Source organism: Papio anubis, chromosome 15, assembly GCF_008728515.1.
Source record: "Papio anubis isolate 15944 chromosome 15, Panubis1.0, whole genome shotgun sequence".
Lineage (NCBI taxonomy): Eukaryota > Metazoa > Chordata > Mammalia > Primates > Cercopithecidae > Papio > Papio anubis.
In genome coordinates, this window is record NC_044990.1 from 28,787,600 (window position 1) to 28,814,158 (window position 26,559).

Below are 26,559 nucleotides of genomic sequence, written 5' to 3' on the forward strand. Positions count from 1 at the left end.
ACATAGTGCAATTTCCTGAAGTGTGAGTAGACTTGAGGGAAGTTACTTTTATATTAAAATAAACATGGGTATATTTTGGAATAGCCTGCAAAATAGAGATGCCAAAGGAATTTTATGCTTATTGAAGGCTGTTTTGAGACATCCTCTAAGACTCCCAGGAGTATAAGTGGAAGAGTTCGTGAATCTCTGTATTATGATTTATTATGGGTTGGTTTGGCTAAAGAAGGTTTTATAGGGGGAACGTTTTTGTGGGCCAATATTGACTATATGTGTGTGTGTGTGTGTATATATATATATAGACAGAGAGAGAGAGAGTATAGACACCTTTTTCTTCTTTGAATAGTAACCTACCGACCATTTGTATGTTGAAGTCCTATCCCCCAATACCTCAGAATGTGACTGTATTTAGAGATGGGGCCTTTAGAAAGGTAATGAAGGGAAAAGGAGGTCATATGGGTGGGCCGTAATCCAATATGACTGAAGTCCTTACAGGAAGAGGAGATGAGGACACAGATATGCACACATAAAGGAAAGACCACGTGAAGACATGTGGAGAAGTCGATCATCTGCAAGCCAAGGAGAGAGGCTCAGAGGAAACCAACCCTGCCAGTCAACACCTTGACCTTGGACTTTCAGCCTCCAGAATTGCGAGAAAATACATTTCTGTTATTTAAGTCACCCGATTGTGATACTTTGTTAAGGGCAGCCCCCACAAACTGATAGACCGCTAGAATGGTGCTTATCAATTTTGTTATGCTGTTAATTTGTTTCATTTGCTTTCCAACACAGTTTTCTCCTTTCTCACTCACTGATATCCTGACATTTGACTTCCTGATCAGAAATGGAAGTGATGAGGTTGGACAGCAGGTGTTGGAAACTCAAATGCCTTAGGGACCATGCCTGTGGATGTGCCAATCCGGGATGTAGAATAAAGACATGCGGTGGTTGCTGTCACAATGAAGGGACATTTAAAGACATTCAGATTCCAATGCTTTAAAGCCCTGTGCCAGCCCAAATGAATAAATAAGTCCTTACCTGGACTGTCTGGCAATTGCAGTCCCTGCTCCAGTACAACCTGGGCCTCATCCCCATATTCCCTTGATTTATTACAAGGGGTCCATAAACACAGGTGCCAACCAAACCTTGTCTGTAGTCTCTGTAATGCCACTCATATACTCACCTCTTAGTAAATTAAATTGCAAACTCACTTGTTAAATTCAAATTCATTTCAGAATCTTTTTTATCCAGTACTTTCTTCATCATGATGATATATGGTGTTTATCCAGATTTTTTAAAAATTCACTTTTTGAATTATAAAAGTCATGCATATGTATATGTTTATTGTGAAAATATACATTTCTTTTCCTCCTGTGGATCTTCCCCTTGGAATTCCACTTCTAATTCTACTTCTTGTGTGAACCCCTGAATATGCACCCAAGCCCATTCATTTTTCTAGGCCCCTCACAGCAGCTCTAGCACCTCCACCTAAAAGGATTAAAAGGGAAGATGGGACCCCATTGTAGAATATTTGAAGTGGTTACTCACCAGCCCTGTATATACATATTAAAATTCTCTGAGTTGTTATAGCAGCTGTTGCAACTGAAAATAATTCAGCAAACAGGATCATTTTCTGTGTAGTTTATGGGCTCGGGAACAGTGCAGAAGCTTTGGAATTTGAGTTACCGTCAGTCCGCTGCTCAGCCAATCTCCACATGTCACAGGCTGGTAATTTGATCTACAGCTCCCTTGAAGTGAGTTTGTACTGAACATGGAAAGCTCTTTTTTGCCCCTTTTTGCCAAACGCTAAATGGCCTTTTATGTGTGTCTTTTTTCCCCTTACAAAATCACGATTTGATTCAACAAAAATATTACACACCTTCTTCCTGAGGGTTCTGTGTCCTTTTCTTGGACTCACAGCTACACATTTTGGGCAGCAAGTTCCCTTGTTCCCTCGGCAGCTGCCTGCGCGCGGTCCTCCGGACAGCCTAGGCCTGGGAGAGACCGCCTTGGATTTAGCTGGGCCTAAGAAAACACAGGCGGAGCAGTGAGAAAAACATTATCTTCCAATGCCCCTTCCTTTCAAGACTCAGGAAATCTGCTTCTTGTCAGTGCTCTTATCATTGCTGTGAAGTTTTGATTTTTCCCATCTCCAGTGGTGGTTTAAAAGCAGCTTAGAGTAGAAGCTGAAAGGGCCTCCTGTATTTAGGGAGCAGAAGCCCCACCTGCTCTCCCTGGGGCACCTCCCAGTGGCCAGGGCCAGGGGGCATGTCTGATGATGGAGACAGTTGGAGCCACTTCAGCACTGGCGCCGAGTTTATTCCATCTGCTGATATTTAGATTGTGGTGGGGAGGGCAGAATGCCTGATGATGCCATCAGTTCACCACCATGCAACAGGTAGCCTGCTTTCCAGCTACTTTGTGTGACATCCAGACTTTCTGGCATCAAGGTTTGGTGGCTCACAGGGCTTGAGGCCACACCACTCTGTAACTCCCATTTTTTTAGTGATTCCCTCACCCGTGGTGGATCTACCTAAGATCACAGTGGCCACGGTGATATGCTATTTTGGGTTACTGAAAACTGAAACCTGTTTTTTGTTGAAGACATTTTGTCTAACAGTTTAGTAACCTTTATACCAAGAATAGCAGGAATCCTGTCTGTCGGATCAGGCAGTGGTACTATTAAGGAAAGATGAAAGATTGGTTTTCAGAGTCATTGAAGTTCTGGTGACATTTTAAATAAAAATTGAATACTTCTCTTCCACCAAAGACATCTAAACTTATTTGATTGAAGCCTTGGGATGCCTAAAGTCATTGTGGTTGAGATTATGTCTGTTTATGGCTGATAAAAATTATCATAAGTGTATAGAGTCTTATGTTGGGGACCTTGCTGTCCATCTGGGAGACCATCTGCAGAAAATCCCAATAGCTGTAGTTCACTTCTCATTTTTCAGAATAGAGATTGATTATGAAGGAGGCACAAAACAAATCAATAAACAGAAAAACCAAATATTTGATTATGGCATTAACTTTATGGTCATTTCTAGAGGAGACATTAACTAGGTTCTGATTCTTGGAACAGATTAGATGTTGGCCTTGCATCCAGCTCCACAGAATGATGTCCCCAGAAGGCCTTGCTTGCACCTGGACACTGATGTCTGAGGAGTGTGCTTCCCTGAGCTTTCCATGGGCTAATCTTAGAGGGCAGGGCTCTATGATCCTGGCCTTGACCGAAGAGGGAAGGATAGATTGGAGGTTTTTCCAAAGACTCACTGGAATTTGGGGATAAAATATTTAATAGATTGAAAGCCTTTATAAGGGGGAACTCTGGTCTCCCTGTGGAAGATGACCAAATATGGTCAAAATGTTCCCATTTCTGGTGGATCAATCAATCCTTAAGTATTTCTAGAATAACTTCCATGGTTAAAATTGGGATCCAGATTTTCTAATGAGCAATTTGCAGAAAGAACCCACCTGCATCAAATGGCAAAGTCAGAACCACATGCAGGAGTAAACTGCACAGCCCTTGCTTAGCAACATGCCTGTTTGTAGCTCACTGGGGGATGGAGTGCCCTCCAATCCAGACTCTACACTAAGAAATTAGGTAATTCAATGACAATAATAATTTTAGCTGCAGTTTAAGGAACGTTTACAGCTTTGAAACAGGAAATGGAAAACAATAAGTAAGAAACTATAAAATAAATTGAGCACATAGCTTTCTGTTACATTTTATACCCAGTGGTACAGAAAGTTTACTTAAGGAAATGACAAGGCTTATTTAGAGGACCAGCAACTTACGGAGTCTTTTATTGAAATGGAAATGGGAGCAATGTTGGATACTCTTAAGGCTTAGTTGTTTTTTTTTTTTTTTTTTTTTAATTTCTTTGTAAATTCCCAATTGGGAAGCTTTAATATGTGTCTAAAAGGATTTAAAGACATTTTTCTTTTAATATTTACATGCCATATTATAATAAGATGAGCCTTTGCTGTGAATTTGAATCTGAGTATTAATGTCGGCTGTATTTTATTGAGTGATTATAGTGAGCCAGGCTTTGTATTAAGCACTTAAAATGCCTGAGCTTATTTAATTTATTTAACATTATGATGTAGGTATTATTATTATCTCTATTTTACAGACGAGAAAACTTAAGATTAGAAAAAATTATGCAGCTTGCCTAGAATATGGCTTCTAGCAAATGTTGTAAAGGAACTCAGATCTGCCCATTCCCAGAGCCTGAGGTCTTGATCTATTCTGCTGACTTAAATTCTGTATCATTGGTTTCATACCCTGAAGCTTGGGAACTCCTGTGGAGCCCTGGAGTGATGTTTAAGGAATATTTCAGTGAGCTGTACACACTACAACTCCCATATTGTATTGTAGTTTTAAAAAATAGTTTCTTTAAAAGAAATGCAAGAGGGGTCTCTGAACAATACACTCAGGTCTCTGAACAAACTGGCTGAATTGACCATGAACTATTTTTCTAGCATTTGGACTTTAACAGAAGCAGAGCAAACTTGGGATGACCACGCCCTTCCTGGGCTTCAAGGACTTTAAAAATGTCCTGGCTGCCCCAGAAGGTGGAGAGCTCTGCACTTCAGCATTGGTGGTGTGTGTTGTCTGAATGAAATGGGTTAGGGGTAGTAGGAAGGTAAGAGGATTTATAGCCTAAAGAAGGTCAGGGAATCCCAGTGGCCCACCTGCTTTAGAGTCTCAATTTTCTCAACTTTAAGTGGAAATGATATCATTACCTATATAATCTGAGTGTTGTTAAATGCATTAAATTAGACAATACGTGTGAATAAAGCTTATGAGTTATTATTTTGGAGGTATTTAATGTGTTCTCCCCTCCTTGACAGTGGGCTGATATTTTACCATCCTGTTTCTAAGGCCCTGTTAAAGTTATTTTTCTGAGCGTGCTCTATCCATCAGGATCCTGGCAGGAAACAGATGGTGCACTCATGCTGGGAAGAGTTTAATAAAGGAACTGTTTACAAAAGTGTGCACAGGATTTAGGAAAAGCAACAAGGGATGTTGCAGAGCCCCAGTAGAGGGCCATTACCAACACTAAGCCAGAAGGGTGGAAGGAAAGGAGTGTTACCAGCACCTAGAGAGGTTTTTGAGAAGGCTGCCTGATAGCAACTGCGGCCTTTGGTAGAGGAATGCAATCAACTCACAGAAACCTACCAGGGAGAGATCTTGGGGAAAAAATATCCTGACCTCACTTTCCTCCCTCCCTTTAATCTCCTGCAGGTATTCTTTGCTGGTTGAATGCAAATGGAAGCCGGAGGAAAAGGGAACCCTTGACTCCGTGTTCATATAGATTGGCCTCCAGGGCAGACAGCAGGTGGAGAGTGGAGAGTGGGGCTGAGGGACAAACAGCAGGTATGGAGCACAGCATGTGGCTCTCCACATGTTTACCAGTAACCTTCATCACTCTTGCCAGATTGGACTGAGAATCAACTCAACCCATAATTATGCTGTCGTGGTGCCTCTACCTCCTTTTCTGCGTTTTCTCAACTTCCAGAAACTTTCATTCTCCACTTCCAAGCTGTCTTGTGTTCTTTTGCTCCTCTAAGTCTTCTTATTGTGGAAAAATGAACACAAAAAGTTAACTCACACACTTAAATGTCTTACACCTAATTGCTACTTTAAAATATGCATACTTATTTTCACTCCTGGGATGGCTGAATTGCTACCAGACTGACCACAGATGAACAATACAAAGAACAACTATCTGAAGGCATTGGAAAGTGAGTAACTGTAAGCAGATTATGGGGGTTAGTTGGCACATGTGTGAAAGGATAAGACAAGGTGTGTCTTCCCCTATTTATGGTTTTTAGCTTAAGAGCAGAGAGCTCTTAGCCCATAGTCTTTCCGGCCTGATGAACTAGAAGGAAGAGTTGAGAGCAGCCAGAGCCAGGAGAAAGTGAGAGAAAACCTCTAAAAGAAGAGGGCCAGAGAGGGGATCCCCAAATCCCATGCATCAGGTGCCCAACTTTCTGGCTGAGTCCCAAACTTTGTGTGCATATGGCACACTGCAAGAAGCTCGGTAAAAGGTCAATGACCTAACTGAGATAAGAGCTACTGCCCAAAAGACGGAGTTTGCAGTTTTGCCAAAACAAAAAATCACACTGATTGGGAGAAGTGTAACAGAAATGCAGAATCTCCTTAACAAAACATTCCCAATGTCCAGGAAACCATCCAGAATTACCCAACATACAAAGAGCAGGAACCAGATTCCTGACCTATTCTCAAGAGGAAATACAATCAATGAAGATCAATCTTGAGATGACTTAGATATTAGAATTAATAGATGTAGATTTTAAAGCAACTGTTACTACAGTAATTAAAGGAACATTTATATTTTTATGTGTTTGTATTAGAAAAGAAGAAAAGTCTACATTAATGACCTAAGGCTACCTTAAAAAGCTGAAAAGATTAGAAAAGTTAAATCCCAATGCAGTAAAAGAGTAGAACTAATTAAGGTAAGAACAGATATCAACAAAATAGAAAACAACATTAGAAGAACTATGCTGGTTATAAGAGATGCAGTTTAAGTATAAAGACACAGATAGGAATAAAGTTGATTCTTAAAAAGATCAAGAAAATTGATAGAACCATAGCTAGACTGATCAAGAGAAAAAGAACAGAAATGATCAATATCAGGAATGAAAAAGGGGATATTACTACAGATCCTGCAGACATATAATAAGACGATATGTTGACTACCCTTTTTGACTGCTGATTCCTGGACACTAGGAGTCCAACATGCCTTGTCAACAATCATAAATTATAGCTCAATGGGACACTTGCTGTGTCCTCTGGCAAAAATGTGCCCTTCTAGGGTCAAAGCCTGCAGAACCCAGAATTATGGGGGAGGAAGGACAAAAATCCCCCAATGGGTTACTGGGAGTGATGACAAGTGTAATCCTTCCTATTTCCACCCGTTGGTTCCATGTTCGGTACATTGGAACATATTCAGACCTTTTTGGGTGTAAAGATTTGGGTACAGGAACACTGTCATTGAGAGCAGTGCTTCAAAATTGCTTCCATAAATACTGAACTGTCTCCATCACCATGGTCAGATTTTCATATTTTTTTCACCCCTGGCCATGTAACATACCTCAAAGCAGACTCTTTGCTTGAACAGCTTATCCGTTTGCTCCCTACCACTTCTGCAGAAGAAAAATGGAGTGGAGTCAGGGAAAGAACCTAGTTCTTTCTGCAGGAGAGACAGTTAATGCTTATGGTGTGCATTTTTATATGCCCCAGTCTCCCTAGCAGTTAGTTCAGGGCCGTGTGATTTGTTCTGGCCAATGGGTATGAGCAGATCTTCTGAGTTGAGGCAGTGAAGAACCAATGTGGTTCCTCTGTGGCTCTCTTTTTCGGGTATGGCAACCTTGGAGGCCATGTGTTCCAGATGCTGTAGCTGTGAGCTGCGGGAGCACTGTCCAACAAACAACAACTTTATGTCCTGTCAAAGTAACCTTTATCCTGCTAAGCCTCTGAGATTCCTGGTTTGCTTGTTGTGGTAGCAAGTGCTAATTACCTTGACTAATAAATCTATTCTCTACACACCTGCCAATCAATAAATTTCAGAACCCTGATTATAAATGTTTTCACAGTTGGGCAACTAAGAGTTTATTGTAAGTTGCTATGCACTTAGCATTTTGCTGGGTGTTTTGTTATCAGTACCCACTCCGAGTGGGTGGAGCCCCCTTTCCTAATGGGTTATGGACTCCTTGTATCAGCAGGTGAATAGAGGTTAAGAAGCATCACGAGTCAGTCTTATTTAATTCTTATCTGGACATGGACAAGGTTACAGACTACCCAGATATGCAGAGGGTATTCAGTGCTACATATTCAAGCTCCTTTCCTGGCTAAATTTCTGTTGGTTGCTCCCATTCCTATAACTGGAACATCACCTGTTAATTTCTTAATGTATGTGCACACAACAGATTCTTACTATGTATTCTTTGTCTAGCCAGGTGCATTACAACTTCTTCTACCATGCCACCTCATTTGGTTATCTGAGTCTTGGGGTTAATTTCTGAGCAATTAATGCCACTGTGGTCATTGTTGTTTCTTATTTTTCTCTTTTTTTTTTTTTTCCTTTTTAGGCTCAGTCTTATCAGATTGGATGCCTCTTGCCTTGAACCCACACTTTGTTGCCTCATCCTTATGACTCCTCTATTTCCCTCTTCGTCCTTTTATTAAACAAAACTTATTAACTCTGCAATCAGACCAGCAGCATTGTGCAATAGGCACAAATGTTAGGTGCCTTACACATGCAATTTTGTGCCCAACTTTGGCAGCAGTTGTTTTCATTCTGTCTTCACAGATGAGGAAATGGAGGCCCAGTGAAGACACAAGAGAAGTATTAGTGACCTGCTACTTTTAGATATAATCTGTATATAGAAATAATACGGATATGAAAGAAGTTGTTAAAAATAATCGCAATATCTGTATATTGTAAACCAGCAGTCCCCAATCTTTTTGGCACCAAGGACAGGTTTTGTGAAAGACAGTTTTTTCCACAGACCAGGGGCAGTTGAAGGATGGTTTCAGGATGATTCAAGCACATTATATTCATTTATTTCTATTATTATTACATTGTAATATGTAATGAAATAATTTTACAACTCACCATAATGTAGAATCAGTGGAAGCCCTGAGCTTGTTTTCCTACAACTAGACAGTTCCATATGGGGTTGATGGGAGACAGTGAAAGATCATCAGGCATTAGATTCTCATAAGGAGCATGCAACCTAGACTCCTCCCATGTGCAGTTCACAATAGGATTTGCGCTCTTGTGAGGCTCTAATGCTGCTGCACTAATGCTGCTCCGCTGACGAGAGGCGGAGCTCAGGCGGTAATGTGAGCCGTGGGGAGCAGCTGTAAATATGATGAAGCTTCCCTTGCTCGCCCACCACTCACCTCCTGCTGTGCGGCTTGGCTCCTAAGAGACCATGAACCAGTATTGGTCCACACGGCCCAGGGACTGGGGATCCCTGTTGTAAACTACTTAACATTGCTAAGAAAAACTAAAGAAGATATAAATAAATGTAACAATATGCTGAATTCTTGGACTGGAAGAATCAATATTGTTAATTGTCCCCAGACTGCTGTATAAATTCAAAGCATTCCCAGTGAAAATCCCTGAAGGCTTTTTTTTTGGTAGAAGTTGATAAGATGATTCTAAAATTTACATAGAAATACAAAGGACTTAGAATAGCCAAGACAATTTTGAAAAATAACAAAGTTGGGGGATTCATACTACCTAATTTGAGACATAAAACTATTGTGATCAAGGTAGTGTGGTAATGGTATCAAAATGGACAATATATAAGTAGATAAAATGGAAACATAAATCTCATGTATCTGGTCAATTGACTTTTATAAAGGTTTAAAGGCACTTCAATAGAGAAAGCATAGACTTCTTAACAATTGATCATCCATTCGTAAAAACAGGAAAAAAAAGGCAGAAAACTCCTTTGATTCAAACCTTGCAACATATCCAAATCCAAAAGAGATCATAGGCCTACTTTCAAGATCTAGAAATGTAAAATTTCTAGAAGGAAATAGAAGAGAACATCTTTGTGATACGGTATTAGGAAAAGTTTTTATAAATCCCATACCAAAAGAATAAACCATAAAAGAAAAAAATATAAATTGGACTTCATTCAAATTAAGAGCCTCTACTCTTTGCAAGAAACTTAAGAAAATGAAGAGTAGCTACCTATTGGAAGAAAATATTTTCAAATCACATATCTAATAAGAGAATTGCATACAGAATATACAACGAATTCCCATAACACAGTAATAAGAGAACAAATAAACCAGTAAAATAGGGCAAAATATTTGAACACATACTTTACCAGAAAGGACATATGGATGGCAGATAAATGCATTAAAAATGTTCAATATCATTATTCCTTAGGGGCTAACCACACTGATATAGCACTACACATCTGTTAGAATAAAGACTGACCACGGCAAGTTGAGGGTGGGTAGCAACTGGAACTCTCATGTACTGCTGATGGATGTGTAAAATGGTACAATCATTCTAGAAAATAGCTAGTTTCTTTAAAAGCTAAACATATAGATAGCAAATAACCCAGTCATTTTACAGGTATTTACTGAAGAGCAATCGAAGTATATGTCTATACAAGGACTTGAACATGATTATTCATAGAAGCTTTATTATAATAGTCCAAAACTAGAAACAACCCAAGTGTCCATCAGTGTCCATCAATAGATGAATGGATAAACAAACTGTGGTATAGCTATACAATGGGATACTTATCAATGAAAATAAATGAACTATTAGCATGTGCAACATGAGTGAAATTCAGTGTAATTACACTGATAGAAGCAGATAAAAATGACATATTGCATGATTCTATTTATACACAAATCTAGAAAATTCAGACATTTATAGTGACAGAAAGCACATAGTAGTTGCCTGGGGATAGGGGGAGTGGAGAGTAGTGGAGAAAAAGGATTTCAAAGGGGCTAGAAAAACATCTTGGGATGATGAATATGTTCATAATCTTGATTGTGGCGACAATTTTACAGGTATATGTATATGTATAATGTCAGACTTATCAGATTGTACATTTTAAGTATAAGTACATTATTTTATATCATTTACACCTCAATAAAGGTGCTAATAGGAATAAATAGGGGATATTTATTGAAAGGCAGGTGATGATAGGGTAAATCAATTTAGCTTTGAAACCAGGATGCCTGGGTTACTGTTTTTTTTCTTCTATTCACTGGTTGTATCACTTTGAACTGGTTAACTCTTCTGGGCCTGTTTTTCCACGTCTCAAATGGAGAAAACTGTTCCGACTTCTGTGGGTTCTTGTGAGCATTAAGTTAGTTTATGAATGTAAAGCACTTATGGTACTCCCTGGTATGTAACAAGTATTTAACAAATGTTAAGAAATTATTATGCACTGGGCACTATGGGAAGTGTTTTATGAGAATTATTTAAACTTCACAGCCCTCTGAAACAAGTAACAATATCCTTATCCTTTGTACCAATATCTAAGTAAAAAGGAGACAACCAAGTTGCAAAGAGGAGGTTTAATTTATCCCAGAGTGGTTACATAGGAGGCAAGAAGCAGAAGCCAGATTTGAGTAAAGGCAGTCAAACTCCAGAACCCACACTTTTAATCCTGTGAATAAGTGCTAACAGGTGGGGCACTGACTCAAGTGCTAATAAGAAAGTTGTCTAGACAGTGCCCATGTTTTGTGAGCATTTCATTCTATGAGCCATGTGAAACTACTGAAGACCAACATGTTTGGGCAGCTTTCTGAGAGTGCCTCTTATGATTACTCCTGGCAATCATCTTAGTACTCATCAAACCTATTTCTTCTTCCTGGGCACAGAATCAAACTATTTCCCAGCCTTCTTGTGTCTGGTGAGGTCATGTGACTAGTTCTTGCCAATGCAATGTGAGCAAAAGCAGTGCATCATTTCTAGTCCAAGACAGGTAAGAGTGGGTGGGCTTTCTCCTTTCTCTACTCTCCCTACTCATTTCTGCTGGTTTGTGTTTCAAATGGAGGAACCACAGCATGGGAGAAGGCTGCTTCCTCAAAGACCACCTGGAGCAGAGCCCCTGTTGCTGACCTGTACAGAACCATACTTTATGTGTTAAGTCACTGAGATTCTGAGATTATTTATTAAAACAAGTAACATGGCATTGCCAATGTGCTACTCTTATGCCAGCATGTCCCTGTTATGCCAATATGTTACTCTTATGAAATATTACCCTTGCTGAAACATTCCATCTCTAAGAATTTCTAAAATATGGGTCAAATACATAGACTGACTCTTTTGCTAGGAGATGGACCACAGAGTTTTGTAGTAGAAGTTTAAGTGACAGGAAATAATATGTAATTAGTAGGAGATAACATATGAATGGCACATGGAATAAGAGTTTCAATATTTATTTATTTATTTATTTTGAGATGGAGTCTTGCTCTGTTGCCCAGGTTGGAGTGCAGTGGCGCCATCTCAACTCACTACCACCTCTGCCTCCCGGGTTCAAGTGATTCCCTTGCCTCAGCCTCCTGAGTAGCTGGGATTGCAGGTGTGCACCACCATGCCTGGCTAATTTTTGTATTTTTAGTAGAGACGGGGTTTCACCATGTTGGTCAGGCCGGTCTTGAACCTGACCTCGTGATCCGCCCGCCTCAGCCTCCCAAAGTGTTTCAATATTTAAATTCCTTCCAGGTTATAATATTTAAATATCCTTCATCTCACTCATGGAGCCTGAGTGATGACCAGTGTTCTTCATTCCAATTCCCTGTTGGCCTTTGCTCTGTGTGTATCCTGTTTCTTGGGGCTTTAGTTGTGGACTTCACCTCTTGGCTTTCCAAGATCCACAAGAAACTGAATAATCTCTGGCCATCTCAGATGTATAATTATCTCCTTTGGTTGTTTTAAAACCTACCAGTCACATCTCAAAAACCTATTCAATGGGACAGGTTGCCACCATCTGGTTTTCAACTGCCATTTTTTTCTTTCTTGCTCGTAGGAAGGTTTGTCTTCTAATTATTTTATCAGCTTCCCATATGTGATGTGTCTTCTTTCATACTGTGTCCTGTCTGTACTATGACAAATCATGGTGTGCAGACAGCGCTCTGGTTCCTGGCCCACAGCTGGGTTGCAACTCCATCAGTTTCCCGGCACCAGAGTCTTCTCTTGGGTTTCTGGGGTTCCAAATGAGAGAGAGAAAAAGAACACTCAGCACCCTGGCTTGGGGACCATATGTGACAGCCTGAACACATGGCATTATTTTTATGTTTTCCCTCGTTTCTAGTTCTGTACTGGAACAACAATAACAAAAAAGGGCCAGAGACTTTGTATTACTGGAGTTCAAGAGGTATAGGGAGAGGACAGCTGTTCATAATGCTGGATAGTGAGTACCTCATGTCATCATCATGGAGGGGGGCTTGATTCTAGGCATCTGGTTCTGAGCACCTGCTGCTTTGGCAGATCACTCAGCACAGCACTTCAGAGGCTATCCAGAGGCTATCCAGAGGGGACTGTGATCCCGTAGCCCTATGCTCCCATTTTACTGATGAGGAAACTGAACCCTAGAGTCAAATTGAGAGTTCAAAGATAGTCAACAGATTGAAGCCAGTCTGAGAACCACTTACTCCTGGTGGTTGGAATATAGAAAGTGAGAGTAAGTTTTTAAAAACTTTTAAGGTAATTTGACAGAGAAATTTTAAGTCATCTAGGCCTATATTTCATATGTCTTTAAAAGTCCAGGTATGTTGTCATTTGTTTTATTTTTTATAATAAACTTTATTTTGGGAACAGTTTTAGATTTACAGAAACATTGAGAAGATAGTACAGAGAGTTCCCACATAGTCTATACTATCTTATAGTGTAGGATAGTAAAATTAATATATTATGTTAGTTACAATTAGTGAACCAATACTGATACATTATGATTCATTGAAATTCATACTTTATTCAGATATTCTTAGTTTTTAACCTAATGTCCTTTTTCTCTTTCAGAATCCTATCCAGCGATACCATATTACCACTGATCATCATGTCTCTTCTTGATTATGACAATTTCTCAGACTTTTCTTGGTTTCCATGACTTTGAAAGATTTGAAGATTATTAGGCAGGTGTTTTGTAGGATGTCCTTCAATTGGGATTTGCCTTTCTCATGATTAAACTGGGCTTATGGGTTTGGGGGAGGAAGACCAGAGAGCTGAAGTGCCATTTCCACCACATCATATCAAGGCTACATACTATACACACGACTTATCACTGTTGTTGATGTTGACCTTGGTCATCTGACAGAGGCAGTCTTTGCCAGTTTTCTTTACTGTAAAGTTATCTTCTTCCCTGTCCTTACTTTCATACTATGCTCTTTTGAAGGAAGTTAGTATGTGTAGGCCACACTTAAGGAGTGTGGAGTTGTAATTTATTTTAGTGTACTTGACAATAAATTGGTTTGTGATATATTGAAAATGAAAATGGTCCTCCAACACTGCTCATTTGAGAAGCACTGCTCTAAAAACCCTGCGTAAGGGCACACAGAAGAAACGCTGGGACAGAGCCCAAGGCATCTTGGCTTCAGTCCCAGGTCCTGTCATTCCCCAGAGCCTAACTTGTGCATCCATCTAACTGTGGGGCCAATTTGGCTGGCTCTGTAACACCACAGACTACCCCATAACTTTCCATGAATCTTAAGAAGTGCTTCAAGTCTTGGTGGACGTTTCTGGAATACTAGTTTCCTCAAACCTTGATGCATTCATTTGTCACAGTTCCTGTTTTAGGTGAAGTTCAATGACAAATAGGTTCTGAGATGGAGATTTGTACACAGAAAATTCTTTTGGGGAGTGATAGGAGAAGGACAGGGCAGAAGGAGAAGTCAAATGTCGATGCAGTCCAAATAAAAGCCCCTGCCAATCTTACGGGGAGCTTTGGACCTGGGATGGCCTTTCAGAGTTGTTCTGAAATGAAGCAGAAAGATCAGCTTTGACTGCACCCCTATCCCCCACTGAACCCACCCAACACATACACATTGACCAGGTATTGCATTGGATACTGTCTGTCTTTGGGAGGGAGGTGTCACTGGGAAAGGCAGCCCCCCTAGCCCGTGGACATAACTTAAAAAGGAACTCAGCTAAGCCACCAGAAGTCAACACTCCTGGCAGCTGGGGGATGAATACTTAGGACCTGATGAGAGATCTGGATGGCACCCTGCAGCACTTGCCGCAGATACGATGACTGTTTTCAATTCTTTTGCCTTTGTGTTGTGTCTAGATTCCAGGAACCAGGAGGTTGTTTGCTGTACTCTCCCTTGTACAGTTAGCTGTCTCTAGTGCCTGAATGCACTAATTGTCCTTTGGGTATGGATGAGGTAATGAAGGAAAGGGATGCTGGGAAGAGAGGCCACATGAGAAGGTTAGTGTGGGCGTAAGACACAATGCAGAGGATTTGTGTTTGTGCCATCTGCCTGCTTCTATGATTCATCTGGGTCTGTGCACCCTTGTAATCAGCAGGCTGCAGCGAACTAAGTGTTGCTTGCTAAAGAAAAATGAAAGCTGGGACTTCAGCAGGGAGGAAAGTATATGCCTCACCGTGATGAGTGCAAACAAACACACAGCATCGGGGAAGCCACGCAGAATGAAGCTCTGAGAAGACTGTTAGTGTTTCCCCCCACCATGTCTCAGGGGAAAAGGTGTAAGTAACAGAATTATTCCAATTGGTCAAGAATTCATCTTTCCTGTCCCTTGTCTCTTGTGGGAGTTCAAACTTGCTCAGTCCCACCCGTTTTGATTGAAAGTGAAAAGAAGGACATTTTAATTTAAGAGCAGAAGATGGAACTTGAGAGCAGAACAAATTTGGCAAATGTAAATTCTTATCCAAAACCCATGCTTCCTGTACTTGGCACCTTGTTTCCCCGATTCTGCGTGATGTCCATCTCTTTTTCTCATTGCAGCTTGAATTCAGGCATGTGTCTTTCCTCTCAGCTTCACTATGCGTAAGAGGATACTTGGCATGAGTGAGCTCATCCTGGCTGATAGGAAACACTTATAATTAGGCAAAGAAACTCAAAAGAACTGAAGCCCTTTTCCCTCCATGAGCATCTTTCACTAACTGCCCTAGGAGTTGGTGCCTACCGTTTGGATTAGACTTAGCTACGGGGCAGGAAAGGGTTAAAGGAGTTAGAAAGAATTGAAATGAAAATGAAAACTTTTTTCCCTATTAAGATAGCAGAAGTTCAAATGTGAATCACCGTTTTGCATAATAATCATGGCCATATAATAATAGATAACATTGTTGAGTTCTTTCTTAGTGCTGAGCGCTGTGCTAAGCACTTTGTAGGGGTTATCTCATTTTATGTTCATCATGACTCAGTAATGCAGATATTATTACAACCTCTCAAGACGGATGATGAAACTAAGACTTGGAAAGGTTGGGCAAGTTGCCTAAGTGTGGAGGTAAAATTCAAATCTAGGTACCAATGTTTCTGAACCACCCCTGTACTGCTTCAGTAGCTATGGGATGGGGATGGGGGAGTGGTTTGAATGGGGAAATGGAAAATGTCCTCACATTGGCCTCCTAGGGAAAAGCCCTTCTGAAAAGCAACCTACTGTAGGTTTCCTTCTTGTAGCTCAGACCATTTTCTTTTATGCTAACAAGAGAGACCAAAGAGATGGTTGAGATCTGAACCTTAAGTCAGAACCTTAAGATGGAATCTGGGAACTCTGATATTAATTCAGAGTCTGTGGCATGAAGATGATGACTGAGGCCATAGATTTGGAAAGATTGTTCCAAGAGGAAATGTGCAAAAAGGAGGTCAAAGAGCTCAGGCTGGATTTTTGGAAGCCAACATTTAAAGGACATGTAGAGGAAAATAAGCCAATAGGAAGGTCCAGAAAGAAGAGTTAGTCTTTCTGTGGTAATCCAGGAGAGAGAGGTGTGTGGCTATGCAGAGGCAATGAGGCAAAACTGTCAGGTTGGATGACATCTTGTCTTCTAAGACAGGGGAGATGGAAGGAAAGATCAGAAGAAAGGTGACTACATTAGAAAGTGGAGAGAAAGCAGAGTTAAGGAAGTCCATGCCAGGACCTGCATAATCTTAAGGAAGTAGAATGCTCATTTCTTTAGGGTTTTCACACTCAATTCCTTCCTTCCCCAAGTATCCCATTAATTGCTACACCTGCCCCAGGTGGCACTCAAGCAGGAACACCCCAACCCAAGAGTAATCCAGCTGTTGACCTTGACAAAATCATGTTGGCTTGACAGAGAAATAAAAATGTGTCTGTGCCTTTGCTGGGAAGCTGGTGATAGAGACCATGGCTGCACCACTGCCAACTCTCATGTGGCTCTGTTGATAGGGGTTTCACCCTCTGATGAACTTCTCCAAACTTTCTTGGAAAACCAGTTGGGCAGTTTTACCTTTTGTCTACTGCCTTGGATGGATCTCATTTCTATCCCAATTTGGGGTTAAGTATTTTCTGGCTCCCTCCTGCCCTTGGAGCATCCAGAGACAGGTGACATGTGGACACTCTGCTCACTCCTCTTTCTACTGGGAACTTTGGGCTGAGGCCAACTCTTGTGAGCACTAAAGTGCTTGGGGGTTGGCAAATTCAAGGTAAACACTGCCTGACATCAGACTCCTGTGAGAGATCCTACATCCAGACTCCCAGAGTGGGAGCTTGCAGCCTGGCAGGTCTTCCTTTTCTTCATGTTCTGGTGCCTGCCTCATTTATGTGGCTATTAGGTGAATATTTTGTACTTTGAAAATATATGAAACCCATTGGTCAGCGGAGTAGGATTTTAGCACTCCAATCTCTCATTTTTTGGACAAAGAGACTAAGGTTCAGACAGGATTGACTTGTCCAAAGTCACATGGCTGGGGTTTGAACCCAGGTCTTCTGGTTCCTAGTCCATAGCCCTTCTCATTTTTATCATGCAATAAAAGGTAGCTCATCACAGAAATGTAAAGAGAAAGAATGGCAACCTCTCTCCTTTCCTACAGTTCTTATCAGTTTTGTGTCTCTTGCTCCCAGTTAGACAGGTTATAATTGACTTTGACTCTTCATGGAGGGGTACCCATAGCTCACACTCATAGCTAAAACCAACTCAATCCCCTGAATCATTTCTATTTACAATCTATTTCCTGGATTTAAAAAATTAGTGAACAAATCTCTTCTTTCTGCAGATAGGAATATACCCTGAGGACAACAATCCTGGAGAAATTTGACTTAAATTTAACCAGATTATAAAACACTGGGGACAGGCACTGGTGGAGGTGGGATGCGATTATCATAGTAACTCAGTGATGAGTGTTTAGCATAGTCTATTCTAAGTTCATAACAACGCTGGGCATTGTTCTATTTTACTGCACAGGAAACTGGGTCACAAAGAAGTTAAGTAATTAACCCAGGTCCCTAGGGTTAATTATGTTAATTAAGTGTCAGTGCTGGATTTCAAATCTTGGTTTAACTGGCTCTGATGGCTATGGTCTTTCTACTACCCAGTGGTTCTCTAACTTTCTAAGAAGATTATTCAAAAAGCAGTTTCCACCCAATCCAAGGATTCTGATTCAGCAGGGCTGAGGTAGGTTGGGGAATCTATATTTTTAAAAATGCCCTCAGTGGTTCTGGCATAAAGTGTTGGGAATTCCTGGAGGAAAAAAGCAGAGAGGTGGGGGGCAGTGGGTACAGATGGCAGCTTCCTGTCTTTGACAGCTTGGGGCTAGGCCAGCCACTCTCCAAGCCTCACAGCCTCCCTAGACCTGGTCAGGTGTCCTCTGTCGGCAAAGGGTGGGAGGCCTAGGCAAGCTGTGCTGGAGGAACTCGCACTAAGACAAGGCTCCCCAGTGTGGAAATCCCAAGTTCACCCAGAAGTTTCAAAGTTAGGGATGTAGTTTCTTCTCTGTTGTTCTTCTTTCCAAGAAAGACCCATTTCCAACTATACTCTAAGCCCAGAGGTGGGCCCTTCCCTGTCTCTATTCTTAGTGTTGGCACAAGTGGCTAGCCCAGGGAAGTGCCTAGTGTTCACTGAATCGTGAATGGTGGAGGTCATGCTCGGGCGTTCAGTCCTGGTGAGTTAGGTTCAAGGGCTTCCCTTTCTAAGTGTCTCCTGTTTGAGAGTTACACCCTGTATGGGGAATACCCTCTGGAATGTAGCTCTAAGGAACACATAGCTAAGGGTCCCAAAGTAGCCAGTTTTCTAAGGTGCATAGAGATGAGTGTGTGTGATAATTTTTTCCTCCCTGATATTTTACAAATTGAATCTCATTTACTTGTGGGAAAATACTATAGAGATTAAATTTCTAATCCAGCCAGCCTATAATTATTTCTCTTCTTTAGCCAATCACTGATACTTCAGGCAGCTCCTTCCCAATCCAGAGTCAGCAGCAAGTATCATTAACTCGCCTTCTAATATTTCTCCCAGATAATTAGTATGAGATGAACAATCAGGAGATTCTAAGAGCCTGAAGCTTAATCAAAGAATCTGGTCTTTTGGTTCCTCCATATCATCACATGCCCCAAGGCTCTAATTTCCCATGCCTACAAACCTCAAAAGCTCAAGGAAAGGCCTCTGATGATTTTCCATAATGTGATTCCATGTGTTATGGAATTTCCTGCTTAAATTCCACTCCCACTTCCAAATGTACACTACATTTAAAGTAAGCCAACAGGCACAGAGACACAAGATAACTCACCATCCTGATCATCGAAACTTTATCGTTTACCTGAGTTTCCTCCTCCTCACTCATGTCATCCAGAAAACTGAAAATGGTCCAGGCACAAATTAGTGAAACAGGTGGATGGGAAACATGAGGTGGTCTTGGTGGCTATGGTGACCTGGCGGGGGTATGCGCTCCCCAAAGGAGGCAGGTTCCATTTAGACACATCCAGTTTATTCCAAGTGATAACACAGGCGAAGGGCAGGCAAGTGTTCCTGTTCTTCAGGAGAAGCTGCAAATATGAATGAGATCTCCGGATTTAAAAGATAGGGTGTTATAGATCACCCTCCCTCCCTTCCTTCCTTCCTTCCTTCCTTCCTTCCTTCCTTCCTTCCTTCCTTCCTTCCTTCCTTCCTTCCTTCCTTCCTTCCTTCCTTCCTTCTTTCCCCCCTCCCTCCCTCTTCCCCCCCTTGCACTCCTTATTTCCTTGTTCTACAAATATTGTTTATGTCCTCCCCAAAATTCAAACATTGAGGCCCTAACGCTTCTACCATGTGATGATAATGGAGATGGGATCTTTGGGAGGTAATGATGGTTAGATTAGATCATGTGGGTTGGGCCTGCATGGTGGGATTAGTGGTCTTATAAGAGGAAGAGAGAGATCTTTTGCTTGCCTCACATGCATTCACTGAGGAAAGGCCACGTGAGGACATAGTGAGAAGTTGGTGACTGCAACTCAGGAGTGAGCCCTCACCAGGACCTGAATTCACTGGCAGCTTGATCTTGGACTTTTCAGCCTTGAGAACTGTGAGAAAACACATTTCTGTTGTTTAAGTCACCTGGTCTATTGTATTTTATTAGAGCAGCTCAAGAAGACTAACACAGTTGATCATAAGTGCTGGACAACAAATTATATTCTTAGATCAGATGATTGCTGACCATTTGCCTGCTTTGTTGTAAAAAGGGCATTAAAAAATGAAATTAGGGATGGACGAGTGGGTACAAAAGGGAGAAGGAATTAACACAATTTTGAGGTAACAGCACATAGGTAGGGCAGGTTGGCTGTTTGCTAAACAGCTGTGCTCGAAGTAATATTTTAGCAAGATGGGGGCTTTGGAGCCTGTCTGGGAAGGCTCAATTTCCTTCCCTCCCTCCCTCCCTCCTTCCCTCCCTCCCTCCCTCCCTCCTTTCCTTCCTTCCTTCCTTCCTTCCTTCCTTCCTTCCTTCCTTCCTTCTTCCTTTCTTTCTTCCTTTCTCCCTCCTTCTTTCCCCCCTCTCTCTCACTCCTTATGTCTTTGTCCTACAAATATTTATGGATCACTCCCTCCCTAACCACCCTGCCCACTCCCCCAACCAACTGCACTAGGCCCCTGAGAATACAAAGGAGCAAATGACTTGGCCTTTGTCTTTCAGGAGCTTTAGGCTGGCTAGAGCTCTGATTTGTCTAAGTGGAGCTGTGAGGGAGGGCAAGCTTTCCAGGCCATCATTTCTGCACCCGTGACCTGGGAGTTGACATAGCACTAGTGGCTGCTCTGATTCAGAGTCAAGTGAGAGGAGGTGCTTGAATGCTGCTCTCCTGTATCAACATCCCCCTGCTAATTTAAATCAGAATTGATTATTTGGTTTTGGGCAGCATGGCAGAGGGGAGAAGGTTCAGAGAGGCCTCACTGCTGAATCGCTTTCCTTCGGGCAGGTTGGATTGTGATTGCCACGCAGTGAAAACATCCATAACCCTGAGTGGTCATGGGTTTGAGTATGTGTAGCCACTGCTTCTATAACTTGGCTGCTGGTGGCTGGTGGTAACGAGGACAAAGAGAAAAGAGACTCTTATGTTAGAGAAATGTAGTTTTTATAATAAAAGATACCTTGTAGCATTTCTATAAAAAGTATTCAGGCAAGTAAACGACAGTCAGTAAACCATCTGCTAGTGTGGCCCACCCCAAGCCCATTCATGTATTTACTCAGTAACCTATCGTTGTGGAGGGCATTGGATTAGGAGCTATGGATATTAGTGATTAAGCTGCAGGTCTTGCTTGGTTTGGCAATTGAAAAACTGATTTTTCCAAACACTGTATCAGCGTATCGGCATCATGAAGATAAGGACCCATGGCTGCATAGGTCTGGGGGGGAGAGCAGAGGGCTTCTGGCATTTAATCTCTGTTAAAAATACATTTCAAAATCATTTTACCAGCATCTCAAAGCTGTAAGATATATTAAGTTACATGAGAGAAAAAAATTAGAGATGTTAACTGTTAAAATCTGGAGTATTTTAGTTGAAAGACTGGGACATGAAAAGTAAATTTTCAACTTGAGAACACTTCGTCTCAAGGGATGTTAAAAAAAAAACAAAACACCTTAAAAATAACAAGAGCTTCAAAGCAAGTGTTTTTATCACTGGCAAAGCAGGTGGTCCCACATTTATTGTATGCAGGACTCAGGGAAGCTTCAACTTAAAATGCTTAATGATGTTTTAATGTTCTGCTAAAAGACATTATTTGGGGATAGAAAAAAATCTATTTATTCCACTCTAGGTACTCCGAAGCGGGGTATGGATTCTGTTTTCATCTTCCAATGCAAGCATGTTTCCACAGGGTTGAGATCTGGCATGGACAATGTCAGCCTGAAACGATTACTTTCTGGAAATTTGCAGTGAGTGGAAACAGCCATGTAGAGCTGCGGATCTCGCTACCTGGATCAATAACTTCTTCTAGTTAAGATTCTTGCCAAGGAAAAGCAAGGAATATCAAATTTCATAGACCTAACGAACCACTGGAAACTGTTTGCACCCATGTGTGCAAAGATCGCTTTTTATGATTTATACAAACCAAAGCACTCATTGGAATAAGAATAATAGCTAATGTTTATCTATCATTTATTATCCTGGCCACTGTGCCAGGTATTTATATACAGTGAGTTATTTAATCTCTGCAACAACCCATGGGTAGGTACTATTATTTTTCCTTCTTTATAGGTAAGAACACTGAGGCTCAAAAATGCTAAATTACAGAGTGGGATCAATGTGTCGCTCGCTTAGAAAATGAGTCAAGTTCCATATGTGTGAATAAATGTGAACATTCCCACTTCCTTGTCACTTGGTTTTTCTTTCTCAAGTTTGGTGTGTTTGCCCTGTGTTCACAGGATATTGTTAACTTCTTAGTCCTTTGAAGAAAAATTAATTTTTTTTTCTTAAGAAGAGACTTTTGAAACTCACCATATGAATTCAAGAAGCATAGGAGAAAATCGAATTTCACAAATGGGATACCAACAGCTTGGAAAAATCCATTGCTTTCGCAGAGTTTGTTGCTGAGGGAACCCTGCCTTTCCCAGCATCCTTGACGTTTCTTCCTCAAACAAAAGGTAACGAAATGCAACCAACTGACTCATTTTCTAAGTGAATGACATATTTACCCTACTCTTTAAGTTTAAACTCTTAGCAATTCTCCAATCCTTAGTTCCCATGAAATGTAATGTTCTCTTCCTAAAATGTTTGGCCAAGTTGGGGAAGGTGGGCATGGTAGTGTGAGCCTGTAGCCAAGTTCCAAGGTTCGCTTGAGGTCAGAGGTTGAGACTAACCTGGGCAATATAGCAAGACTCTGTCTCAAAAAAAAAAAAAAAAAAAAATAAAAAAGAAAATGTCTGGTCTTCTACAACCCAGCCTTTCACTTCTCATCCCAACCATGCTCTGAGACCACCTCTCTCCTGTGCTGAGGAAGGCTGAGAACACAGTGCTCAATCCATCCTACATTGTTGCCTTTGCTATGACAGTTTCTCCTGGTCTCTTCCTCCTCTGAGTCTAGCTCGAGGGCCACTTCTGAACAGCTGCAGAGTTGAGCTGCTCCTCAGTACACTTCACTGTTGAACCAACCTGGGCCACAGGTGTTGCAGTAAGGTTGTCTTCAGAGCCTCACCCTGAAGGAAGAAAGTCTGTGAAGTTTCTGGCCCTGGCATGAAGCTGCAGAATCTTGGTGAATCAAGCAACTTCTCCAAACCTCAAAAAGGCACTTTGAAAATTATGAAGCACTAATTGAAGGAGAGAAGAGTGTCAAGGATTCCATCCTCCACTTACTAGTAGTTGTCTTATTTAGTTGGGACTACCAACCCCCAGATAGCCTTCATCCCTGGAAACGTGCCTGAGATGCATGTCTCTTCACATGCTTGGGCCTTACAGAATGTGCCAGAAGCCGGGGTTAAACAGTGTCAGCTGGATGAACACATTTCAGTGGCGAAGGCTGTTGGAAACTACCACTGTGTTACATTTCACTTTAAACTCCTCACCTTGAAGTGAAGCTAAGCCGGGCCAGAGAATTGAATGGATTTACCCTTGGCCACAGTATGAGGTGGTGGAGTAAGCGGAAGGAGAATGTGGTATGTGTTACAGGCTGTCAGTATTTGCCAGACTATGGTCTTTTAAAAAATATATACATACATTGCACAAAGAGTTTGGCATTATAAAAAGAATCTTTTAAGTACCACAGTCTTTTATCCAGAACATTATTAAGAACTTTTTATTAAAAATTAAGATGCCTCAGAAACCATATAAAATTTTAACAGGCTCTACCTTTCCACTTCGCCTTTTCCAGGGCACCTCAGGAGAGGTGGTGGAATTCTCGAACAGTTGGAGAGCTCTGCGAGGAACATTCTACTTTGCCAATTTGTCCCTGTATTGGCCCAGGGCAGCCATTTACCACCTTGTTTTTGGTTATTTCAGCTGCTGCTAGGCGTTCTCCTTCAAACACACCTGCATTGCTGTGAGGACACTGCCCCACAGGCGGAACGCGGTGTGTTTCTCAGAGCTGCGGACTGTGGGCTGTGGGCTCCCACAGCCCTGTGTGTGTGAGCCCATGGTCACTCACCGAGCTCTTCTGAACTTCCCTGGTTTCCTCTGACTTCTCTTCTGGACTGGGAACTTAGGTACAGGACCGGCCTCATATGTATTCATCAGCGCAGGTCTCTTTGTTCAACTCAAATGAGTGCCACATGGGGTTTCTTCTTTCCGTGGGCCTTAATCCCTTCTGTGCTCGTCTTTTAAACTAATCTGCTCACGTGGGGAGAGTCTTTCAAAATTTTTCCTGAATGTACCTTTTTTTATTTTCAAGAGACCCTATGCCATTCTAGGGTGCTGTAATTTGACAAATAAATCCTTGTCCCACTTTCCCCTGCCCTGGTTTCTCACCTGCATCCTGGCCTTTTGTTCACCTGCCATCTTTCAGAGTGGAGAGTGCTCACCCTTCAGCCTCCTCTTCACTGCAGTCCCCCAAATTCCCTTCTCTTGGGTGGTCTCCTTTATCACTTTCATATTTCTCTAATTCTAATAGCAAGACTTCAGGCCCAGCTTGAGAAAGCATGCATTTTCCTCCTTTGTGTTCATACAGTCCGTTGGACATCCTTACCATCAGCCCTTGTTGGTTGAAAGACCTGAAAACTCTCAACTGGCCATTTCCTGAGGTTCTCTTTTCTGTTCATGGAGGAGCAACTGAAGCCCTTTAGTCTGGGTACAGTCAGGAATTTTCTGGATTGCTGCCATTATTCTTTTATTCAGTAAACATTTGCTGAGTCCCTTCCATATAAAAGTCAGTATCCCAGGGTCTGGGGATACAAGAACATGACCAAGGCCCTGCCTAAAGGGGCTTGCAGGCTGGTACGTGAGACACAGTGACACGTATTGCCTTCTATTGGATACCAGCGCAATAGGTTGGAGTGGGAGCAGGATGTATGGGATGCTCCGCCCCATGACAGAGGATGGACCACCTCATTCAGTAAGGGAAGGGGTGTCAGGGAAAGCTGTCACCAAAAGTCGCTAGTTGAACTGAGCTGTGAAGCACGATGAGTCATTCGCCAAAGTCAGCCAGGGCATTCCTGGTGGAGGCAGCCACACAGGCAAAGGCTCAGAAGTGTGCAAGGGGGTTGGCTATGTCCATTCTCTTTTATGAATGTTGTCAAAGCTTCAGTAAAATTGCCCCTGTGCGTTTCTTGTCTGCCCTGCAGGCAGAATGAGCTGTGAGTGGGTTATCAGGAAAGGTCAAAGACTGCATGGCTGGTGCTAGGGGCTGCGGGGCTGGGCCAGGGAAGGGGGAGGGAAGGGTGAGTCACTTGAAAGTTTTGTGTGCTGAGACATGGCTCTTAAAGGAGTCCTGGGGTTTTTGCAGAGGAGAAAGTGCTTAAAGGCAGATTATGCAGCCAACAGTGAGCCAGTAAATGGTTTCACTGGGGCCTATATTGGGACATTTTGGCAACCTTCTTTATTGGGTTTGGGGTTCTCTGGCTATCAGATACCTTTCTGTTCCCTCCTTGTGAATTCCCATGAGGGGTTTAGGGTAAAAATGTGGAGCTTTTAAGCATCTTAATGTGATTTCAATTGCATTTTAATTTTTAATAAAATGTTGAATAAAGTTCTGCTCAAAGAGCCACAGGGATGAGAAGATTCTATTTAATAGGAAGCCCAGTATTTTCATACTGGGAGATAGATGGGTTTAACAAGACCCTGGTACATCTCTTTAGAGTAAATGCAATAAATGGTTCTGTTGGAATGGGAAAGAAGGGAGGTGCATACATACATGCATATATCTTATTTTTCTGTATAGCCAGTAATTCCACTCTTTGGAAGTAACCGCCGAGCTTCTGGCATCTTTGACTAATACCCTTCTCATATGATAGTTACACTGCTCCAAAGACGGTACAGACATCTGAGCCAAACATTTTTCTGTTTCGTTTGCAAGAAATGGAACTGACAGATATACCTGTCTATTTTGTTTCCAAGAAAATGTCTTGTTAGAAATGTGTGAAAATATATTATATGACAGTTGCTGAAAATGTTTCAGATGCAGCAATAAACTGATTGTGGTTTTTGGACCAGATGTGCACCATGTTTAGAATTTATTGTACTTCTCTGTATTCTAGCCCAGTGCTTAAGTAAATAGAGAGAAGTGCTTCGCTTTTCAGTGAGACTTCTTATGTGGATGAATGGCATTTTCCTCCATTTCATGATGGGAAATTATAGGAATCATGCAAATTGGAAAGAGTCGCTCACCTCACACCCATTGTGTAGCTGAGAAGACTCAAACTAAGGGCCTGCTGTTTTTGTCCTGACTCCTGAGGTTAAGGAGAAGACTTAGCCTGCAAACGTCTATAGCTTAACTGTGCCGCGTTTTCTGACTCACTTAGAAACTAAAGAAACGCACTTAATGTCTGATTGTAGTATTTTCAATCCCTGCCTTTTGATCTGATGCATTGTAGAATCTAGTCAGAACTCGGTTAATTAAAAAGGCAGGAGACTTTTTCATGCTTACGCCTGTGAGACTCCAGGCAGCCTTTGCCAAAGGTGTTAGACATTTGTTTTTCTATGTGTGCTCAGTAAAATGGCTTCTAAGTGTAGAAAT

General features: G+C 41.6%; 1 long non-coding RNA gene across 1 annotated transcript in view; it reads left to right on the forward strand.

Annotated features, from left to right (window-relative positions):
• LOC116270532 overlaps positions 1–26,559 on the forward strand; it is a 97,068-nt gene that overhangs the window by 50,526 nt on the left and 19,983 nt on the right. Inside the window, exon 3 of the long non-coding RNA XR_004178604.1 lies at positions 5,249–5,380. This is a non-coding gene — a long non-coding RNA (uncharacterized LOC116270532). The remainder of the gene's footprint in view (positions 1–5,248; positions 5,381–26,559) is intronic.